This window comes from Crassostrea angulata, chromosome 10 (assembly GCF_025612915.1).
Source record: "Crassostrea angulata isolate pt1a10 chromosome 10, ASM2561291v2, whole genome shotgun sequence".
In the NCBI taxonomy this organism is placed as follows: domain Eukaryota; kingdom Metazoa; phylum Mollusca; class Bivalvia; order Ostreida; family Ostreidae; genus Magallana; species Magallana angulata.
Window position 1 is genome coordinate 23875777 of NC_069120.1, and position 16408 is coordinate 23892184.

Sequence of the window (16408 nt, forward strand, 5' to 3'; positions counted from 1 at the left end):
GAAACAGAAGGAATGGTTTTATTTATTTCAATTTTACAGCAAAAAGACCCGGAAACCGTTCGATTGAATCAGTGCACCGCCCCTCAGATATTTATTGCCTAGCTGTACCCTCCGGACCAGTTCTAGCCGTCTCTACACCAGAGGAAGCGGTACAGCACCGGAATCATGGACAACCACCCTCGAGTTTTAATTACAGGTTACAGGATTTATTTCAATCTTAAGACCTAGGTTTTGGAAGCTGAAAGACAGATAAATAAGCAAACATTTCATTCTGAAATATGGTGATATTTTATCTGTTGAATTCGTTTATTGTACAGGGAGTCTAGGGCAGCTAGGAACTGGGCTTGCCAAAGTATTGAGGTAAAAACTCTCTCTCTCTAACTCTAACTCTCTCTCTCTCTCTCTCTCTCTCTCTCTCTCAATTATTCTTTAACTTATGTTTAAGTTTCCTTGTTGCTTCAAACATAAAATATTATGTTTCATTGTACAATCATCGTTACCACCACCCCCTCACCCTCACGCTAATTTTTACTTTTTTTATTTTTACTTTGTTATTATGAAAGTTTGTAGATGCCTATGTATCTGTAGAATATTTCTGACATTATACACGCATTCTTATGATTCCCGATTCTCTCCCCATTCTCCATTTCCTACTTTCCCTCTTTTACTCCGTCTAAAAAAATGTTGATGTATACAAGAGATCCTTCATGGGTTTATTCCCACTTAGCCAACATTCTGAAATTCTTAAATCCGACCTGGCCAACATTTTGATTTTCACACCTGAGTGATCAGGAGGCTAAAGTCTGTTTTCACATGTTATGTATTTGTAATCAATTACCTGAGAATAGTTTGTTGAAAACAAATCAAAAACAGCATTTAATTTTGCCCATAAGATGATAATCAGAATAAATAAATAAAAAATAACCAATTTTTTTTTTTGAAATATAGATCAGCAATTTTCTGCAAGATCATTGCCCAAAACATTTTACATGTTGAAATCAATACGAGCACTTGCATGATTAAAACGTTTATGTAAATAATTTTAAACTGTTTAAATTGGATGTATATAATATATATAGATAAGATTGATCAGCAGTTTTAAAGAATAGACTAAAAACACGTATTACTATGGTGTAATATAATATCATATTTATAAGACATTGACATTACAATTTAAAGCAAATTAATAACACAATTTTGTATCATATGTTCATGTGTATTTTAATGGTTTGAGAGAATAAAGAAATTGAAATTGAGAAGCATTATTATGGCCAGAATTTACAGAATCAAAAGCCTGAAAATCATGATCATGTGTTCTTAATTGTTGATAGACTGTTAGTTGAAAGACATGAAAAATGAAAATGCCAATCTTCAGGTGCAGGTCAACTTTATAGAAAATGACAACGGAAGATTTTATCTTCATAACTAATGATGTATTGATCATCATACACCATTTAAAATATAAGCACTTTACTCTAGCGTTTTTGTGTTTTGTTAATTAATCATATCATGTAGATTGGAATTAATCAAAATAATCATAGAAACCAAAGAAAATTGAAAAAAAATTTGAAATATGACCCCTATGATGTATAATTAAAATTTCAAACGTGATTCTTATAATTACAAAAAAAATTTTACAATGCAAAGTTTAAGTCAGCTTATATGATTATCTCAATTAATGATGAAAATAGACAAACCATGATATTTGTACCCTAATTAAGGGCATGAATTATAGGGGAATATGTAACAATTCATTTTAAAAAATTAACATTTTTATCTGAATTTATTCAATAAAATAAAGTACTGGGACAGAAGCTCAATTCGTATGTATTCTTCTGTAGGCTAACGAATATATATTATTTCTCCTACTTTCATCTGAAAACAGACTATAGCTTACCTGTAATTAAATTCTTTTGTTCACCACCTGTACCCCATTCCCACTTAGCCAACACAAATCTACCTGTATTTTTTTCAAAATGTTGGCTAAGTGGGAAGACACCCTTACATGTGTAGCAAGCAGGTCAGTGCCGTATTAGGTTTTTATCAGTACTTCGCGTTGTGTTTATTTTTGTTTTGTGACTGAATTTGACCTCTACATTAAAGGGACTTGGACACGATTTGACTTAAAATGTTCAAATTTTATTTTTCCATTTTTAATGTTTATACTGATAAATATAGAAGATTTTAATGCTATGTCAAAATTTTAAAGTCAAATATCAAGTTATAAGCAACATACAGGGTTCATAGTTCTTTATTTTGTAAACAAAGCTCGAAAACTGTCATTTTTTACACGTGTTGTATTGGTGTAAGTGTCAATCAAATGTATCTTTGTTTTGTTGAAAATAGTATTTATGAAACCAGATATAATAAACCAAAACTCAAAGTAAGTGAAAACCAAGATTAACAACTCTTTATAAATTTATTACGACAAAATAGGAACAAACATGTTAAATCTAAACCATGTATAATAAATTCCCCCAACCCTAACCTAACCTAACAGGGACCTCAAATAGACAGAAAAGACGGGGACTCAGGAGAAAAGTAGCTAGCGAAACCAGCTGTCTCCCTCCCACTATCTGGAGTAAAGTAGCTAGCGAAACCACCTGTCTCCCTCGTCAAATAAGGACTTACACGACTTTATATACGTAAAAAGAAAAAGAGAACAAAGACAACTATCAATAAAGTTATTGGCTATCGAATATAGGGAAAAGTCTTCCAATTATTTTCCCATAGAACTCTATACAAACCTTTTAGGACCTCTCAGTACTTTACTATGACAAGAGTAGCCAAATCTTTGGTATCATTTGAAACTTCATTTTAAGCACTTTCGGAAATTACCAAAAATATATGGTCCCGTGGCGTTTATACATCTACTATAATCTCCCCTGGCATTTCTGTATTTTCTGCAATAATCCCTCATCCCATCATTTCTTTCTGTCTTGAACAACCTGATTGTTTATTGAACAGTATAAGACACCACAGTCTTCACTTGTATTTCCTCTTTATGAAAATAAAAGAGAATCTTGGTTACAGTTTAAGTGTGAATTAAAACGCCTATGTCACCCCTGCGAATGTGTTCGGAATGTTTTCTTTATCGTTGCTAAGTAAGTAATAAATCCAGAGGTGCTCGAATGAAAGTTCACGAGACTTCACCAATATTTGTTCACTTCCTGTGAAATTTCGAGCGGAAGTATAAGTGATCGGATAATATTCTCAAAATACGTAAGTACTGGTCGTTTTTCATATCATATCCTACTGTGATTTATGTTAAAACGGGAAAAGCTTTCAAGATGTATGTCTTATTTTACCATCTAGCAGTTATTTATATTAAACGATAATATTCAGAACAGAGTTATCGTTCGTGTGCAAACACGTGTAGAGTGGTTGAAAATATAACCATTGGGTTGCTTAATAAATTCATAGCCATGTTTGATGCTTGTGGTGTGCAATACCATGTTTTAAAAAAAAATAATGGGTGTCTGTTTTGCATTAAAACTTAGTATATCGAGCCATTTTCAAGGTACATTCTGCATAAAATGGTATAGTCTGTTTCACTATTGATGTTATTACTAGGTCCGGCGCGGATCGAAAATTAATCCTCAGGAGGGATCTCTTTTAAGCATGTTAGTTGTTGCAACAGCAGACAAAAACTAATTTTTGTATGGTCACATTTCTTTCTAGAACACATTTTATTCACCAATTAATGAAGATAAAGTTTAAAATCAATAAACCTCTAGATTTTATATTTGACTACTATATTAAGAACCTAGATACATGAACTGTGAAATAGACTTTATACACGAGGTACGATTTTTACTGCGAAACTGAAATGGTCAAATAAAACCACGTGGTCTAAAATTTAAATGACAATAACATTCGCAGGGGTGTATGTGTTGAAATACAGTGTTTAAAATTTGCTTTCATTCTGAAGTTAAGACCCTTTCACAATTGGAGCACTAGCACTTTTCAACGCTTTGCGATCGGATTTTTTTATATTCGCACGAGCTCTCTCATACGTTGCACGAGCTCTCGCATACGTTGCACGAGCTCTAGCATACGTTGCACAAGCTCTCGCATTCGTTGCATGCGTTTTAGTGCTCGCATCTGAATAGCGGACATGCACACTATTTAGACGCGACCGAATGCGATCCAAATCATCGCAGTGCAACGCAAAAACATTAGTACGAAGTTTTACAACGTTTAGTGTACTTGCAAGAGTGATGCACGATTTTTAAAGGTCGTAAGATGAATCGCTGCTGTATATGCGTGTGTTTTGCGACCATGAGACTGTTGCTCAACATGTCTCGTGTAATATTGCAACGTTTTACTATCATTGCACGACTTATCAGCCTCAATATGCCATGCTTTGCCACTAGTATATATACCCTGTATAAGCATCCCTGTTTCAGACCACAATTGACAATATACATTTATTGCATGATGGTGAGGAAAAATATGAAAATTTATTTCTCCAAGAAAAATCATATTTTCCGAGGGCTTCGCTCGTTTTTAATAAACGTTTTATTATACCGAACAACATATGATTATACAAAATACGTTGATTTCTAAAAATTGAAAATAATTCTTAATAGCAATAACGTCGTGATTGTTTGATTTCCTATCCTATCGGCTTTTTCATTCCAATGAAATCGCCCTGTCACGTGACTTTCTAGATCAATCAGATGTAATAGAATAATCATATTGAGGTATAATAATAAATGCTGATGCATCTTTGTTCCTTCTTGGGCAGCATGTTCCCTCGCTTTCAACTATGTCCACTGAAGATCGTCGGAAATGGGCAGTATCGATACCCCCTCTGACTCGCACGAGCATTCGTACCATGGAACACATCATCGCACGTCAATCATCCGATGACATGGTCTCTCGCGCGATCCTGTCGCATTATATTTCAACAGTCGCTTTCATTTTACAACAGTCGCATATAGACGCAAGATATATCGCAATATTTAATGGGTTTACATCGCTAAACGCTCGCTTAGATCGTGCGAGTTTCGTAAGAATACTTTTTCAAATTCGATTATTTCGGCAACAGTTTACGATTCATATCTAATTTTTTCGGTCGCACGAATATTTTGTCGCTTCTGTTTGTGCGCCAATTGTGAAAGGGGCTTTAAAGCTGACATGAATTCATAAATACGAATTATTTCCCTTTTTTCTCCGACTACCGCCATATTAGTTGTCGATTTCTATTGTTCTGCTCATCGCTACACACCCCCTATATAAGACCGAAAGCACTATTCATGCTTCATCGCATTCAGGTATTTCCTACACCCGAACATTTTACCTTCGACAAAAAGACGTGTAGAAAAGCGTTTTGAACAAAAATAATACGACAACCACTGCTCTTGCTAGGAATATCCAATGAACGACGAAAAAAGACAGACAGAAATCCAGGCACAGATACTCGTACTTCAAAAATCCTTGATAATTGTAGACCGTTTTCCTGTTTATGGCTATAACATTGCACATGCGCAAAAACACACCGGGGGGGGGGGGATGGAGCAATGTCAATAATCGCATGGATTTTAGAAACGAAGCGTTTTCGTAGAAACCGATGGAAACGAGTAGATGATACATGTTACTTTCTTGGATTTACTATCATTTAGCTACTGGGTTGGATGTAAAGCCGCCGGGGTTTTCAAAAAAGATGCAGACGTTGTGCACTCTGTTTTAACGACACACGTGTTCGATGTGCATGTAAAGTAAGGCAGCACAATCTGTGCAAAATAATACCGATACTAGTTCCTTGAAATTCTTTCAAAGAATAAATATATTTTGTATTTTATTGATTGTTGTTTCCTTTATTCTTTATTACAAACATTTTACTACAACGTGTATATTATGCATTTAGAAGTCCGTGCAACCTGAATGCCTCGATCGGAAAGCAATCGACCGTAACTTTCTCGACCGGTATATATACCCCAGTGGCAGTAGAGGAGCGATCGAAACTAATATGGCGTCCAAATGCTTTTATGAATTCATGTCAGCTTTAAGTACAACAATCCCTTTATTTTGGCAGAGTGTATATTTTGCGTACTTGTGGTCATCAAAGCGGTGACGGTCAAGTAGCAACATTCTTGAGGTTTATCATCCTCACCCCTGCGAATGTTATTGTCATTTAAATTTTAGACCACGTGGTTTTATTTGACCCTTTCAGTTTCGCAGTAAAAATAGTGCATCGTGTTTATAGTCTATTTCACAGAATCTAGGTACTTGTAGTCAAATATAAATTCTAGAGGTTTATTGATTTTAAACTTTATTTTCATTAATTGGTGGATAGAATGTCTTCTAGAAATAAACGTGACAGTACAAAAAACAGTTTTTGTCTGCTGTTGCAACAATTAAAAAAGCTTATAGTAGAGATCCCCCTGAGAATTAATTTTCGATCGCGCCTGACCTAGTAATAGCATCGTTAGTGAAATAGACTATACTATTTTATGCAGAAAGTTCCTTGAAAATGGCTCGATATACTAAGTTTTTATGCAAAACAGACACCCATTATTTTTTTTAAAACATGGTATTGTACACCACAAGCATCAAACATGGCTATGGTTTTATCAAGCAACCCAGTGTTTATATTTTCAACCACTCTACACGTGGTTGAACACGAACGATAACTCTGTTCTAAATATATTATCGTTTAAAATAAATAACTGCTAGATGGTGAAATAAGACCTACACCTTAAAAGATTTCCACGTTTTATATAAATCAAAGCAGGATATGATATGAAAAACAACCAATACCTACGTATTTTGAGAATATTATCCGAACACTTATACTTCCGCTCGAAATTTCACAAGTTTGAACAAATCTCGGTGAAGTCTCGTGAACTTTCATTCGAGCACCTCTGGATTTATCACGTACATAGCAACGATAAAGAAAACATTCCGAACACATTCGCAGGGGTGATCCTGATGGTCCAGTAATTTGAAGGTTCAAAAATTTGTCTATTAGCTTGAAGGATTGTATATGTAAATTTAAAAGATTCAGTAGTCAGAAAACCCAAACAGTACAGGTCTCTACAGTTTTGAACCATACTAGTATATACCAGCACACTAAATAGAAAGTATCTACTCATTAATATATTTTGTTTCTTAAACAATCAAACAACATAAATGGGTGCCAATAACTAAATTAAACGGTTAGACCCGTGATCATGTTCTCTCTCTCTCTCTCTCTCTCTCTCTCTCTCTCTCTCTCTCTCTCTCTCTCTCTCTCTCTCTCATATGCTTTTAAGGTCGGCAAAGCGTCAGAGAGCGACCAAATTTTGTAAGCGGCTATAAACAAAAATATGTCTGTCCAGTAAACAAAAATTCAACAGTTGCTGCCTTGAATTTTGCAACAAGCGTTATAAATTCAATCGCCATTTCTTCAATGCGCAGCAAATTAGTTCATGGAAATTCATGCGCATTGTATGTGTCCAAAATGCATACTCAGTAGTCTTGTTTTTAAAACACGTAATTCATAAGAAAACTAAAAAAAATAGACAATTCTTTTGAAATTAAAAAAACAACAAAACCAACACTTTTGACAAAACGTGGCTCTTTGTGTAACTATTTGTTATACCGGAAGCTTTTACTTTGACGCTGTTCGGTTTTTTTTTTACTTTTTAAGTTCTGCTATTTATAGTAAAATTGGCGATTTGCCTGCCTACAGCCAGGACTCTGCTTTCAGCAGACCCAGGCTAAGAATTCTTTGGTACATTCTTTACTGATGTTTTTGCAATTATTTCATATTTTTAAAACACGAAAATCGCCTCTATACTATTTCTAAAACAATAGATTGGAATTATTACAGACAACGTTATGGACCAACCAATGTCATTATGTCCGACATTCGGAAGCCTCCACAGGAAATATTGGAAAGTGGTAAGTCTGGTGTTGTCTGTATAGCATGATGAGAAATACCTGTTTGCATAGAATAAGCAATTTGGGCTGTAGATGTAAACGACCGATATTAAAGCAGTTTATTTCCTTTATGAACTCTCTTAGGTCCGTTTGTATTTGCCGACATTCTGGATTTCAAGAAACTGCAGTAGAAAATAGTCAACTATAACATCGACTGGATCATCCACTTTAGTGCACTGCTCAGCGCCATTGGAGAGAACAATGTTCCATTAGCCATGCGTGTCAACATCGAAGGTCTTCACAACGTGCTGGAACTGGCAAAAGAGTACAGACTTAAAATATTTGTACCAAGTACCATAGGTATACCTGGGTTTTTTTAAAAGACAAATTACTCTATACATTATTGTATTTATATGACAATGTTATTTGCATATGGGAATTACAACCATTATACAGAGAAACTGTTTAATTTTGTAAATAACTTCAGATTTACGATTTTATGATAGTTTTAGCATTTAATTGGCACAATTATTAACCAATTATAAATTACCAATTTTAAAAATCATCACTATAAATGCACTTAACATCGGTTGAAATCAATGCACAGGACGAGGAAATTCTGACGAAGTTACGGAAAGCGAATGTGTCAATGAAATAGTCCCTAGTTGGTCCATTATTTATGCCCAGTAATAAACAAAAATGAAGAAAAAAACTTTTGAAGTTTTATTTTATATACCAGAAGAACATGTTCTGATAATTAAAATTTTTGACACTTGATTGGGAAAAATGGATCTGGAATTGGGAAAATATAGGTGATATTTGGATTGGGAATGGGTCCAGTAAACAGATCCAAAACTAAGCAAGGAAAACCCCTGTCAAGAGATCTGGAATACCATTAAACCAAGAAATGAATATTATTGGTTATAATAAAATATATAAGTTAGATACTTGTCGAATGATTATCTGGTTTAAATGCAATCTTTGTTCGTATCCACAAATCTATCTACAGTACCTTGGCTCATGGACAGTCGTTTAAGGACCGTCTAAAGGTTCCAGGCACCAAGGAAAAATATTTTGACTCAAAGAAATTATGCTTCGCATAATCGTGGACATATTGATTTTTATTTTCAACATAACTAGGATACGTGTCGTCTTTCTTGAAAAAAAAATCTCAATGTTCAATATCATCGAAGTGAAGATGAACAGAAATCATTTTTTATTTATATAATAGGGAAACTATAATATGCAAACAAAGTACCTTAGTTACTGTGGTATTTTATTTTATTATACTTTCATGTTAATACTGAAATTTGATTGGTTAATCCGTTTTGTTACCCTCAGAGTTACCCTCAGCAACACTCAGCAACGGGTAACATAACGAATTGTTACATGCGCGTAAATGATGCGCGTACGGTTCGCCGTAGAATTCAAGTCATTACTATAGAAAAGCAGTTAAGTTTTCTTCAAAATGATGACATTTCTGTATCATAAAATAAATAGTGCTTGTTTGGGAGGATAACATTTGAAATCGACACACCTCGAAAACCATTGTCAACCTCCGTTTCGCGTCGGTTGACAATAAATGGTTTCTTGGGGTGTCAATTTCAACACTGTTTAAAATGCTTGAGTTGATGAAAAACAAAATGTTGTTAGCTTTTTTTCTTTCAATGGAAAGATCACTCTCACCGCACTTACGTTCATAAAGCAGTTTTGATATTAATTATAACACATGCTGTAATGCTTTTGTCGGTTGGGGTTTTTTTTTGCGTCTATAACATGTTTTACAACTATCAACGATGTTGATGATAATTTTTCCAAACAAAGCAATGAAATGAAAAACCGTAATACAAATTTGATTTAAGGAGGCTTAATGGTCAACAAATTAACCATAAGTTCTACCTTAGATTTGTTCAGGTATGATCTACTACTTAGTAAAGAAAAAACTCTCATCAGGATTCGAACTAATGACTAACTGATTCGTAGTAAACCCCCTAACCCACTGAGCTACGCTGTTAGGTGACTATGTTGGGAAAGAAACTACTCATATAATTATACTTCATTTGACAGTTTTTTTCGACAAACATTACGTCACAACATGGAGTTGTCCGATAACATCTTCATAATAATAATCACTTAAAAGTTAAAGTTAAAGACTTAAAGTTAATCTACCTGGGACCATTATCCCAAATACCACTAAGTGAATTGTATGAAATATCTCGAGTCGGTTTTACTCGCCCGTGTAGAAAGATTTTTGTATGCACGTATCTGCATCCGCTGATAAAATTTAATATCATACAATCATAATTTTTCATTTTATAATTTGTGAAGGAAATAGGGAATAGGGAAGACTATCTGAATACAAACTTACAGGATTTTTTAGTTGGAACATTCTTTACTTTGAATTTTGTTGTAGACAGTGGTTAACCCTTATGTTTTGTTTACTGTTAGGAGCTTTTGGTCCCGACTCCCCACGTGATCTCACCCCTGACCTGTGTATACAGCGCCCCCGGACAATTTACGGAGTCTCCAAAGTTCACGCCGAATTGCTGGGCGAGGTGCGCTTCTAATATTTAGTATTTAATATATCATCTACATGAAGATTTTCATGATTTTACAAATAAGTTCATATTTGCAAATCATATGCATCTATCTTATTTTATTTGCAGTACTATTATCACAAGTTTGACGTGGACTTCCGTAGTTTACGATTTCCTGGTATCATATCTGCCGACACAAATCCTGGAGGCGGCACCACTGGTAAGTCTATTACCGTTTACACGTCATGCTGAATAATATACACTTTACAGGCAATATACATTGTTTAATTTTTAAAGTTTCTTCCGCACATTTGCAGACTACGCCGTAAAGATTTTTCACGATGCCCTGAAATCTGGACATTTTAAGTGTTATCTACGAGAGGACACCATGCTGCCTATGATGTTCATTGACGACTGTTTACGTTCGGTGGTTGAGTTTATGGAGACACCCGACTCAAAACTCAAAATGAGAACGTATAATGTGACCGCCATGAGTTTTACACCAGACGAGATTGTAGAGGAAGTCCGGAAATATGTACCGGAACTAAAAGTGACGTATGAAATTGATGGCCGACAAGCATTGGTACTTAAAAATTATCATTAGTCGTTTTTTTTCCATTTTATCTATTCAGAATTAGGCGGTAGGTAATTTTCTTGAAAATTCTAGTATATTTTTTATCACCAGATTCGTATATATTATAGACAAGTAGAGCAATTTAAAACTGTTCAACTATTTTCCAGCCGACACTTGGCCCAAACGTTTTGATGACAGTAACGCGCGAGCTGACTGGGGGTGGAAACACACAATGGATCTCCCGCAAATGTGCAAGGCCATGTTTAAATTCATAGATCCTTCTCACCAAAACCAAACACAGAAAATTCAAGCCTAGAACAACATTAAGTGCATATATTTATTTTAGTATCATTAATGAGTCTCACTGACAGCAAAAGAATTAATCTCAAGAATTTTACACCATATCAAATATACTTTTTAAAAATGCTTTTCGTTTCTAACGAAATTATTTGTCCATTATAAAAGCATATTTGATTGTTTGCTGTTCTAAATTGTGATGTTATTACAGGCATCTAATTATTGTAGTCTTTTCGTATCAATTACATTGATTCTGTTCTTTTGGAATTCTACTTGAGGCATACTCTTTCCTCTTGTCTGCAAGTTATTTTTCTATCAAAAATGTCGACATGCAAGATAGTTTATGCTCCATGTCGACATATATGATAGAAAGATAGCTTGCACACAAGAGGCAGAAGAATGCCACCATAACAATGATTAAATCATGTATAATCACGTGGACGGAAGTATTAAAGGTCACAACGGCCAGAGGTTAAGATCATCAAAGGTTAAGCATGATGGAAACGTGTGTTTGGTCCTATTTACTTCCGCTAATTACGAATAAAAACACATGCAGTCTTCAAGAACAATAAATTATTGTGTATTCTGGATACAGAATTAATGATCGAAAAAGACACGATCCCTTACCAGGTTAATTTGCACCGTCTCGAGTAACTACAATCATTTACATACGACATGCATCTTCATCCTCGAAAACATTAATTTGATTATGCAACTGGTAAAATCAATAGAACACAGGTAAACACAATCAACCGGCTTTGATGGCTGGCGCCTCTCTTAAGTTAAAGTCGATATCTATTGCTTTTCCTCTCGATTTTATTAAGTAAAGAAATATTCGTCGTTTAATATACTATGGCCAATAAGAACAAACAGTCCCCATTAAAAATGTCAATCAGTGCAATTCAAAATCAAGTCGATTTTTTGCAATTATATGGTTTTGTTTTCATGAAAGTAATAGTAATTATTGCTCACACAATCTGATAGCTATGTCACGTGGTTAGTCAGACCTCCATAAAGTACAATTACGGTTAATGAAATTGATTGACTTTAGATACCGCTATTTTTATTTCTTCCGTCCAAGAAAAAGAAACACGATGCGTGCGATGGAATATTAAAGAAAGAACAAAGTCGAAAACCCGCCAGAGCAGACTTCCTTCGCCAAAACTTTCACTTTACACCAAGATGTTAATGGAAAAACAACGATGATTCTGGACCAACGAAGGAAATCCGGGAAGATGTTAGAAAATTAACAAAGAAAAGAGGACTGTGTGATTCGATGTCTTCATTAGATAGCATGACTGCGGAGACAGGACGACTAGCTCTGAACAGAAACAATATGGAGAAAAATGGACTACGTGTTAAACTTACAAGACTTGATGGGGAGAGAGAGGAGACATTGTTCGATATCAAACGCAAGGAGAAGTCCATTTTGACCAAAAGAAGGAGTTTTCGGATCAGAAGGGACAATTGTAAGAGGACAGAAAACGAAGAGAGAAAGAGTCGTACCACTGAATCTACCAAACAGACGATAGAGCGCGGAACTTGCCACTCCATGCGCCACCTTCAGGGGTCACTGCGCAGGAGTCGAACAGAGAGTTGTCTCCCATGTTTACCCAATCTACCGTCGTACAACCAACGGATGCAGAGTTTGAGACGACAGCCGCACGACCACTCCCGGTCCGAGACCCCAGTCCCTGACGCAGACAGCGAAGTTGAACATGACCACAAAGGAGGAACCAAATCTTCCCTGGAAAGTGTAAAACACGGCACTGTTAAACATTCTCTTGATCTTGATTTGGCCAAACGTGTTTCGTCAGACGAGAAGCTGGATTATCTAGTAAGAAATGTGTTCGAACGGCTATACCACGGCGCGAGAAGCCTGAAGAAGCCACAGGAAACTCATCTAAATGAAGACTTTAATTCACTAAGGTCTTGCCGTTATTTGCGACTCCCAGTATTGAAGTAAATTTGTATTTGATTTTGCTACGAACTCTTGAATACTTTTAACCGTACGAAGACCTGGGTAAAGGATATTCTATGGTAATTTGTGTTGGACATTCTGTCGTTTATTCAGAAAGTGTTGTTTTGACATTCTTTCTGTGGGAGAGCGCTATCATTATATCTTGTGAATTTCTTGCCACATAATTGCTTCACACTCATAAAAATTATTGTGTGATTACTGGTGTTTTTTCTTGTACTGTTATAAAGAACCATAATCTCGTACGTGATCTTTGGGGGCAAGTGTTCATTGATTTCCGATTTCTGCGGGAATTCGTAAACACCTAGGACACCATTGGAGTGGCCAATGATATGTACTTATTTACATCAGATTTTGCCGAACCTGAGAGGATAAAATTTGTTTGATTGTGTAAAATTTCCTATTCGAGTCGTTTTGTAGAAGCATTTTCGACACAAACAAAATACAAATCATTACTTGCTGATATTGTTTTAAATAACAAAGGTAGAATTACAAGTCAACCATGCAATATTCTTAGGGGCTCAGGCGCTATCAGCTTACTTGCATGTACATCCCATAGGAACAGGTGCTCGCTTAATATTTTACGTTGAGGGTGACAAACTTACAGTAATAAGAATACACGAGCACTTAGTCTAGTACTTTACGTAACTTCGAAACCCCTTTCTTTGAACCGTTTTGCTTATTTGTGCTTTTGAATGCAATATGTAACCATTTTTTTTTTAAATCTTACAGAATCCCTCATAATTTTTTTTTATAAGAATGTATTCATTTTTTTGAAAAAAATATTTAACACATTCTCATTATGGTGGTATTGTTCTGATTTATTTAAGATTTGGATATTTTTATACTCCGGTACAAGATGGAGATATAATAATGGCTTTAAAAGGCCATCAGAAGATTATCATAATAATATTTGATATAACATTATTTTAATCTTCTGAAGGCCTTTTGCAAATTCTATTTTTATACAAGTTAATATTCTAAACCTCGATTTCGCCAAACGTGTTTATTTATACTTGATGGGGCCTATTTGCGAAATGTGCGATGTCTTCGGGAAATATGATTTCTTTGGGGGGGGGGGGAGATAAATTTTCATATCTCTCTCCCCATCATGCATTATGGTATAATATGAGGGTACATTGTGTTACGGCGACTGTGTCAGCATGTTGTTCGATGGAGTGATGCGAGACGGCGTAATTGTGACCGCGTGTTTTGTGACGGCGAGTTGTCAATCGGCGTATTTCGTACGCGCTCTGCATGGCGCTTTTTAAAATGGCTCTATCTGGACACAATAGACATAAGCATACAAAATTGAAAATTTACGAACACCTAGGAATAGATAAATTCGAGCCTTGCCATTCTGTGAGTTAAAAAATGAAATTGAAAGGGAAACAAAAATAGTCATTTCATGAAATGAAAACAGAGAATTATTTTCTAAACAAAAAAAAAAAAAAAAAAAAAGAATTAGGATTCAGTTTATCATCAAGTCCTTTTCCATTGAAGTGAATTTTCAACAACAAAAAATGTCAACATGTGCAACAAATTCTAAGTTTGTTTCTGAATATAGTGTCAAAAAAATGGAAAAACAATAGTAAATCCACCATGAATAAATTCACATGGACAAAAACAAGATTAAAATTCCGAATTAAAATTGCGTTAATGTAATCGTGAATTAACTGCATGGTTGATCCCTTTTACATGGGCTATATAATCTACCAGCTTATTGTAGTGTTAGTTATATTTTTTTTTAAAACCCCTCTGCACATGTTGACCAAGAAGCCAGAGAGATTGACTTACATTTACATATAGAAGGAAGACAAGTGTATGCGTTGTAAACGATGAAGAAAGTTAACATTGCAGCACTTTCAGAGAAATTCGAACCCACTGAGGTGTTAAAGCGTCTTCAGACTGCATCAGACTACAAACAGTTGCATTCAATGGATATGCAAAGACAGTTCCATCTACAGAAAGATAAAGAGGATCTAGAGGATCAGCGAAAGAAACGCGTGCGAGAAATTAACCTCAGTAAGAGGGCGTTCGTTAGGAAATACCATAAATACTTGTTTAAAAATAAACATGCTAGGAAAGATTCGAACGAACAGAAAAAAGAGAGCGGTTCTCAGGACACAAAGTTGAAATTGGAAGTTCATCTTCCTCCAATGGAGTTAGAACGAGAAAGTACGTTTTTCTCTTCTGAGGATTCGGTTTTTAGTGAAAGTGAGACGGAGGATGAGACTACAAAAGAACACGGAGAGACTCGGAAACATCGCAAGGAAAAACGACATCGGTCTCGATCCAAAGTATTAACGGTGAAACCAATGTCGCTGTCTTTGCCAGAAATTAACGAAAATTCAGTTTTCTCTTGGAATAGCAGCAATATCGACAGTGAAGTTTCGTCGGGAACCGAACGTACGCCGACGCCTCAGGAACGCGAACGAAGCAACAGTATGGGAGATGTCATGAGACAACGTCTTCTGCCTGAACAAATAAATATACCTCCAATGCGAGACCGAAGCACAAGCCTGGTGGGACTTTCGCGTTCTAGGACGCAATTACCCAGCTTTGGGGGAGAGCTCCAACCTAATTACCTGAAAGCTAGAAGCCAAAGTTTCCATACCATAGACTTGCTTCAGAAAATGGACAAAAATGATGTCGAGAAGAAAGTGCTGCGTCGAATGTCACAAAGTTATACAGGAATGCTGAAATTCAAGTATTTTACCAAATTAATGACCCACAGTATTAAAGAACTCAAAGAGGAATTGCCCGATTCCAAACAAGAGGAGAAACAGGGCTTGTACAAAGAAATGGCGGCCTGTAGGTATCTGCGAGTTCCTTCGGAAGACACATAGTGGTCCTTGTGATTAAGGGACATGTACAGGATAACCGATACTTACGGGTCAAAGTTCAACCTCCAATAAGGTCCCAACACTACTCTTAGAAGTAACCGGTGTATAACTACAACTCTTTGGAATTGTTTTATAAATCAGAACACATTTTTCATTATATCTCTTCAGATTACTAGTATATCTGCAAAATTTACCATCATTTTTCCCTTTTTCCTTCTTAAATAATATGCTGATTTACTGTATTAGCAGATAAACAAAACTGACTACAAAATAACGTACAGAATACCCGTTGTTTGGATGTTTTTTA

The 16408-nt window shown here is 35.5% G+C and overlaps 1 pseudogene; it reads left to right on the top strand.

Moving 5' to 3' along the window:
• Positions 1-51: 51 nt before the first annotated feature.
• Positions 52-11500, top strand: LOC128164604 (L-threonine 3-dehydrogenase, mitochondrial-like; annotated as a pseudogene).
• The last annotated feature ends 4908 nt before the right edge of the window (positions 11501-16408 follow it).